At 46.0% G+C, this 7861-nt stretch overlaps 1 protein-coding gene across 3 annotated transcripts in view; it reads left to right on the forward strand.

Moving 5' to 3' along the window:
• LOC126534275 (protein Skeletor, isoforms B/C-like) overlaps window positions 1–5998 on the forward strand; it is a 37472-nt gene extending 31474 nt beyond the window's left edge. For all 3 annotated transcript variants that reach the window (XM_050181543.3, XM_055072775.2, XM_050181542.3), the window contains one exon: window positions 5828–5998. The gene's annotated coding sequence lies outside the window, so the exon portion shown is untranslated. The remainder of the gene's footprint in view (window positions 1–5827) is intronic.
• The last annotated feature ends 1863 nt before the right edge of the window (window positions 5999–7861 follow it).

Raw genomic sequence — 7861 nt, forward strand, 5'->3', positions numbered from 1 at the left:
ACATAGGAGAGATTATGTGCGGTTGCTAATTGAAATGTACGAAGTAATAAGGAAAATCAGAAACAAAATAGGCGAACAGACAATTTGACACCAGTGGGCACCAAACCCACACCTTCCACATAACGCGTGCGATACTTTTCAAATTGAGCTAAGGCGGCGGCTGTCCTACCGTCGCCCTTCTTGACTGTCTTTGTGTTTGTGCTAGATCTGGGCCTGAATTTGTTACCCAGCGCTACTCGTGTCTACGGATAGTTCTTTAACCGCGGACATCACGGGTACACTAACTTAGCAGCACGGGACCAGCCAATAAGCCCTCGTATGCTACCTGAATTCATCAAGGCTTCAAGAGCCGCGACACTCGCTGTGCAGTGAACGCTGTACTGTGCATAAATAGTTTCATGTTGTATATGTTGGGGTGTACGTGTTCTGTGTATGGTGAATGTCTATAGCTTTTCTTCTACACATTTTATTTGTCATCGTAGTTATGTAGAGTAGCTTCTGTCACGCCTCAAGATTTCATTATTCATTCGCAAAATTGCTTGTCGCTGTTTCTGAGCTTTTTGCGCTGAGTTTCTATGAGGAACCATGCGGTGCAATCAGGCAAGGCTAATTTTCGGTCTCTCCTTAACGGGCTAGTCTCCTGCAGGCTTTGGCAGCTGGTGTCGAGCTCCATGGCGCAGTTCAGTGTATTGTAATGTTTTAGTGCCATCCCTTGACTGAAGTTCCATATGTCAGCAAACTGGCGCTATCTAATCGTAAGTAGATAAGCTCACTGAGTTCAACATATGGCGCACACGGTTATGCACTGAAGCCACCTGTAAACTCGACAGCCTCGCGGCTTCATGCTGACTGTAACAGCTACGTGCAGCAGCTTTGTTCCAATTGTAACCTGAGCAATTTAACACAACTTGAACCGCTGCCGCATGACTAGATGTTTTTTTGCGCGCCTGTGAGCTACAGCACCACCACAGTGAGCCCCGTTGCTAAAGCTTAAAGCCGCGTGGATGACAGCAACCAGCTTTCTTTGATTCTTGTTTTCTTTTCTTCCTTTAATCCAGCATTGAGCTATCCGGAAGCGGTGATTGCAGTAATCGGAAGCGATCGCAAGGGCAAATATTTTAGCTTTCGCGAGGTGAAACCTCTGCCATTCTAGATTCCCGTGTGGGATCGCCTCACCTGTATACGTATCGCAGCGTGCCACCATTTCCAAGTTTGCTAACCTCTTCTTTTGCGTAGTTTCCTCTGACAGAACCTGCTAGAGCGTAACGCTCGGATACCAACCACAGCAGCGAGGACGACATTTGCGTTTGCAGGGCACGGCTATGGCGGCATGAATACTGCGTATGTGAGAACAGCGCAGCGAACTCAGTGCGACCTGCACGCGCTATTTCTATGCGCGTCCTACGAACCGTTTGTATGCGCGTTCTGTTAGCACACACGTCTATACTTTCGTTATGGCGGTAACCCTCAGCGCACGGCGAGTGCATGCACTGTCGATAGGGTTCTGGTAACCCTATCGTGGATAGGGTGAGCACGAGGGCGTGAACGCGCCTTGAATGCCCGTGTGTTTGGTATCGCAATAAAGCCACAGAAATTCATTATACGCTTTCCAATGAAAGAGCCGTTCTCTCCGTTTCAGCTAAGCGTAGGCATTTCCTAGCGTCAGCTGCCGTTTGCTTTGCGTAAGGTTACCACGAGCGGCGCAAGGTTTCAGGACAACCGAAGATTTAGCAAGGTGGTAGGGAATTGTGGCACGGAAAGAATCTGCAGATCCTACGCGCTGTGGGAATCAATGCTAGGCGAAGTATTTTGCAGGTAGCTGGCCACCCAGCACCATCTGGGGTTCTTCGAAGATTTACCGAATGGACCAACGTGTTTGTGCAAAGCAAGCTGTTTATTTGACGGGAGTCTATTCGAAGCATTAGATGCCGCGAGGCAAGAATGGGAGAAGCTAACGCTCCCACTCATGACGCAAAGAGCATTGAGACTGCTCTCATTGCCTGTAGCCTATAACCTAGCCTCCACGCATGTGCTCGTGCCATATGACGCGAGGCTCTCACAGCTGTCGCAAACAGCTATCTGGCATTTCCGCCAGATCGTGGCGTAGTGGTTAGACCATCGAGCTGGTGCGCTCAGCGTCACCAGTTTGATCCCAACGTCAGATGCATTAATTTCCTTTTTGGATTCCTCAGGCTGATCACTCAGAAAATCTGTCCGCGAGTCCGTAAAGCGTAGCACAATGCGCTTCACAGAGGCGAAAAATTCGTCAGAGACACTTGAGACCGCTTACGTGTGGGAATGCGAAAGCATTATACCACTTGCAGACCTGGGAACGTCAAGAACGCGCTCATGTTATAAACGAGGTGCCATCTCCTCCCCATTGGCTACGCCGTCACCTACCCAATGACCCACGTACTAGGCCACACCTTCAGTCGGCCCGATCTCTGTGACGTGCCGTGTGCAATAACGCACGCCCTAGACACGCCTTTAGTCAACGCGAACCGCGGAGGTTCTGCGGCATCGAGGGAGCCTGCTTTGTCTGGCACCACAGAAGCCCGGGTTCGGTTCCCACCCAGACCGAAACGTACCGAATTTTTTCTTCAAGGCCATCAATTTATTTTGTTTACAAGAGCCTCCCTGAGAACTTTGACGTCAAACCGAGCATTTTTTTCCCATGTTCTTACACTTTGTGCAGTCGGCCATTTTAGGTACCATCTTTCGGTCACCCTGACGCCGACTACCTTTCGCATAATGGGGCATATAATGTTTTACTATTAAAATAAAATCGAAAGGATACATTTAAAAGCGAAAGCGTTGGCGGCGATGAGTTTAGAACCTACGACCCCGTGCTCACAAGCCGAGTGTCTTATCCGCTGGGCTACACACTCACTTTTTTCTCTTTATTAGAAGGGAGCAGTGGGTAGTATGTACGCTGCACAAGAAACAGTGCCGGACTGGATGTCTTTATTGGACGTGCGTGCTTTTCTGACCTTTGATTGTGTTTCAGTCACCTTAAATTTCTAGAGCGCTTTCTTTGTCCTGTTTTGCTTAAAATTCTGGGCTAAACACCCACACTTGCAGAAGATGAATGTATCTAAACCATATTAACGGATTGTACCGGCAGTACAAAACAAATATGAAGGAGAACAGTTTCTATGATGACATTCTTGAAAAATTTGTGTGATGAGGGAATATAAAAGCCTTCTATAGGACCTCATGTAGAGGAGACTTCGAGCCTTGTAAATATCAGGAAAATTGCAGTTTTGCCAACATTTCATGCCGAACACTTCACATCCCCGATGCATTTCGGGAGTCGCAGGATTCTCCTTCCTTTGGGTTGTTCCTTCAGCGACCGAAATGTCCCAGATCTCTGGAGGCACATGCTTCGCTCTATGCAACACACACAGATAAGCAGTCAATAAGTTGATAAGGAAGATAAGGAGTGATGAGGGATTATATGGGTCTTGTTACAATTGATAATGGCTCGATGTTGATGGATAAGGTGCTAAAGAGTGATAAGTACTTACAATAGTCGGATCATTTCATATAGAGCATAATTATAAGCATTGATAAGTGTCGGATCAAGTCAGGAAATACTGATAATGGTCGGATCATGTCTGATAAGGCTGATTAGGACAGAGAAGGATTCATAAGTGTCGGATCGAGTTCGATAAGGTTGATAACAGCTCATTAGGATTGATAAGGGTCGCATCAAGTCGGATAAGGTTGATAACGACCGATATGGGTTGATATTGGTCGAATTAAATTTGATAAGATTGACAATGGCACCACACAATGTGGAGATGACCAAGTGGCACAATACTTACATATGCTTGGACAACTCCAAATTTGTTTCTGCATAATGTTGTTTTTCAACCTCTAATAGTGTTTTTCTTTCAATGTTCCTGACCAGGCTTCCACACTTCTGAGATCGTATTTGTACAGGTACTTGTTGGTCCCTTATATGCACGATTAGGTGAGGTCTCTCCTATTGGCAGTGAGAGAGATGGAGAGAATCTCCAGATTATATTATACGATATATATTCAAACAACGCGAAACACCTTTCATACATTGTTAAATGGGCTATTACAAGATCATTTTTATGAAACCAGGTGAGACAGGAACCTACCTACCTACCACAAACTGCCGCGAATGAGCCAAAGAATTTTTACCACAACAAAGAGGTCATGAGTGTAAACACCGACACAAGTACGTAGAACGAACGTTTTACGCCTGCCTTTCCATATATTTTACGAAATTCTGTTTCGTGAATCTTGATGGCAGTTTACGTATTATTTTCGCTCTCGACGTGTGCTTAGGTGGCACCGCAGGGGTGGATACCTCGCCTGATCTCCGTAGTTCATTTAAGTATCTATGAGAAGGTTGCTTAAATGTTATTTCAACACCCATGACACTTGTAAGACACAAATCGGCATAAGAATTCTATCGCAACCATGGTTGTTTTAACCGAAAGTCGTCGTTGCAGCGTTGCTGGGTTGTTTAATTTCACTATTGCAAAGTATCGTCATTGGCACATGCAATTATAGAAGAAAAGGTAGCTACATGTGACTCTAAATTTCTAGGACCTGTCTTATTGCGATTACAATTACACAGGCAATCTGAACAGGCGCCTTCACGCTGTACTTCATCGACAGCTTTTGTACAGCTTGCGCGAGGAAAGTTAGGCCGCCACCACAAACAGACCAGTTAGGTACGTTTGGCTTCAAAATCGACGAAGCCAAATCGACGCACCGTGATGCGTAGCTCAATCGATTCGGCAAGGGCGGTATCAGCGGCCTTTGCTGACATCAGCGTTGTGCGAAAGCGTATTGGCGCTCTTGTTGAAGAGCAATGTTCATGTTGGACAATGGCGCACTGGTCTCGGCGGGACGTGCAACGAACGCCAGCTAAGTCAAAGGTGATGTCCAGAACCACGTCTCGTAAGATGGCGCCCTCTTTATTTAAATTGCGGATCTTAAAGGCTATGCTTTTCTTGGTTGAATGGAGCGGGAGCGACTTTGAGAGCTGGAAACTCGTCATAGACATCGGGTTTTCGACAGCTTCCATTAGGCGCTGGTTTTCAATCGGTCTCATCTTACGCGCCCTGGGGGTGTGACACCAGCAACGATGCTGTCACCGTTTCTCATCGTGTCAGAGTTGTGACACGCCTGGTACGTCTTCGGTGCTCTTCCTGGTGCGTGCAACATCGCGCCATGTCACATCGTGTAGTCTTATAATACATGTGCTAGAAGCAAAGCCAACGCAAAACCTTGCAGCCCCTTACAATTTATTGACTTTCAATGAAACTGAGATGTTTTTTTTTTCACGGAAGCTAAGGTGCCGTTCACTCCACGCACAATGTGACTATACTAATGCAAAATATATGTACATCACCGAAATACTGACACCAGGTAGAAACCTAGTTTTTAAACCCTTTTTCGAAAAGAAGGCAGTAAAGTACAAGGAATAAGGAACTTCGAAACCCACCTTAACAACTGAAGCTGTAACAACTCAAAATTGCAAGTGGAGGAACAGCCACCGCCTTTGACGATGCCGAAGAAGTGTTCAATTTGGTTCGTTTTATGCTTAACAAAAGGTATTGATTTTTTTCTGTATTTCTGTCTTCTGCACAGCGTGGCATCCAGCCTATGTGAAACAACTTTGAAAAACTAGACACCACAGTTGTTACATCAAAAAACAAAATGGAAACTGTATTAGTGCACAAGGCGTTCTGTTAACCCATGCACGTACTCGAAATTTATTACTGCGTTTTCTTCTACGCTTTTGTGCACAATATAATGCTGTCATGCCGAACGTTCCATGCAGGTGCCAGTGCACCATGGCCGTGTACGCGCAAGCAACCAGGAATCAAGTGCGGTGGAGTGATGGACCCAGTTGACGTCAAATCCTTGGCAGCGTGCATAGAAGGTGGACTTTGGTGGTGCTAGCGTGTCCGTGCTGTCGCGAATAAAAGCTCTCCTGTAGAGCCCATTTTTATCTGTTGTGTCGTAGGACGTGATCATGTTTGCGATCGTAGTGACCTGAACCTTGAATCAAACCACCTGTGGTTGCTCAGGGGCAGTAGCGAGTTATACTACTGTCCCATCTGAACATCTTGATCACGATGGATCCCAATCCGGATCAAATTTCTCGATCGCTCCCTTCCTGAACCTCAGCAAGGAAACGAATCCCGATGGAAATATTCAATTTCGATCGGACCTGATCGCGATCGAAAATACCCCTATCAAAAAATCTCATATGACACGTATGCCACATACCCAATAATCTCGTATGATCATATGAGAACACTTATGTTTCAGATGCGTTCTCATATGGTCATACGAGATTATTGAATGTGCGGCATACGTGTCATATGAGATTTTCTGATAGGGACGTTGTGGCCGCATTCCGATAGGTATACGTGATCTAAACGCATTCTTAGATATCGAGTTGATTTTCGGCTTTATTGGTACATCTATTCTAATGCTTACCGCAGCAGTTTTAGACAGACAGCCAAAAGAAGACACACACACGAACACTTTTTTCTTCTGTTAGCAGTAGTTTATTAACCAATCGATGGTTTAATACACGGGTTCGTACACGCAAGAGAATAGTTCAAGCATGCGCAAACTTTGAGCCACTGAGAAATGGCAGCCCTTTCCTCGATAAGGATAGCATGCAGTTGTGTGTGTCTCCCTACCTATGACCAGCTCGTCCAAGTATGTGCTTTATGCACTAGAAAACATCTATACCGGCGCTTGAGCTCCTTGGTAAATAACGCCGAGTGATTAAAGGTAGTCTCGTGCTCATTCCTTGTAGAGTTTCTCATGGTGAGATAATGGCTTTTGGGACTATAAGCTCGCCTATATGCACTATCAGCTCGCCCAAGCGTCCACTGTGTAAAAAAACACAGTACGAAAAAAATTTACTAACAAACATATTTTGGAAACATTCGAAGTATGATGCCAAAAAACGTTTAATTCAGACGCTGTACAGTACATTGAAAATTATGAAAAAACTTATTTAGAAGATATCTGTGCTGTTACTATTAAAATAAAGTACGCAAGCTCCACAAGAACTTGCGGCAGAATCCATCCCACGGCGACGGTCAACGGTAATAAGTCTAGCATTGAAGTTATATGCTGACAAACTATTGCCATCGTCGATGCAAGACATGCATGAGAGGTGTGCTGCAGTGGGCCTCCTTTTTCTCGCTTCCCTAACAACACTCGGAGTGATCTAGTGCTACTGCCCCGAAGTCCGAACTTGGCGTCCGAAATTCATGGCGCGTGTGCATGCAAACGCTGATAAGGGCGTCCATTTATTTATTTGCTTGTTTGTTTCTATATTTACATATTCTATGGAGCATAGGAGGCGGAACATCGGCGTGGTCCGAAAAGGTTACGAGCCTTGGATCTTTGGTGGGTGTCGAACCTACGACCTCAGGTGCTATAGTGAAGGCAGTGAAAGAATGAATTGTGGGGATTTAAGTGCTAAAAGCAAGATTTGGTTATGAGGCACGCCGTGGTGACCGAGAGAGAGAGGAAGAAACACTTATTTGCAATGAGTTGGGGCGACTTCCTCGTAGGGTGGAGCCCTTAGCTCAGGGCCCCATTGGCTCGCGCCACTCCGCGTGCCCGCCGGACCAGCCGTCGCTGCTCTTGCGGGTCTAAGCTGGTCTGCGCAGGCTCCCAGGAGGCAGGTGAAGGTAAAGGAATAGGGGAGTAACCCGGAGGGAGTGGGCCCTTCCAGATGCAATGTTATACTGTGGCGTTTGCTCCACACTAGGGACAGTATGAGTGATATTGTGTGGGGTGGAAGAGCTGATGGTAAAAAAGGCAGCGAAATTAATTAGTTTCA

Source organism: Dermacentor andersoni, chromosome 7 (genome assembly GCF_023375885.2).
Source record: "Dermacentor andersoni chromosome 7, qqDerAnde1_hic_scaffold, whole genome shotgun sequence".
Lineage (NCBI taxonomy): Eukaryota > Metazoa > Arthropoda > Arachnida > Ixodida > Ixodidae > Dermacentor > Dermacentor andersoni.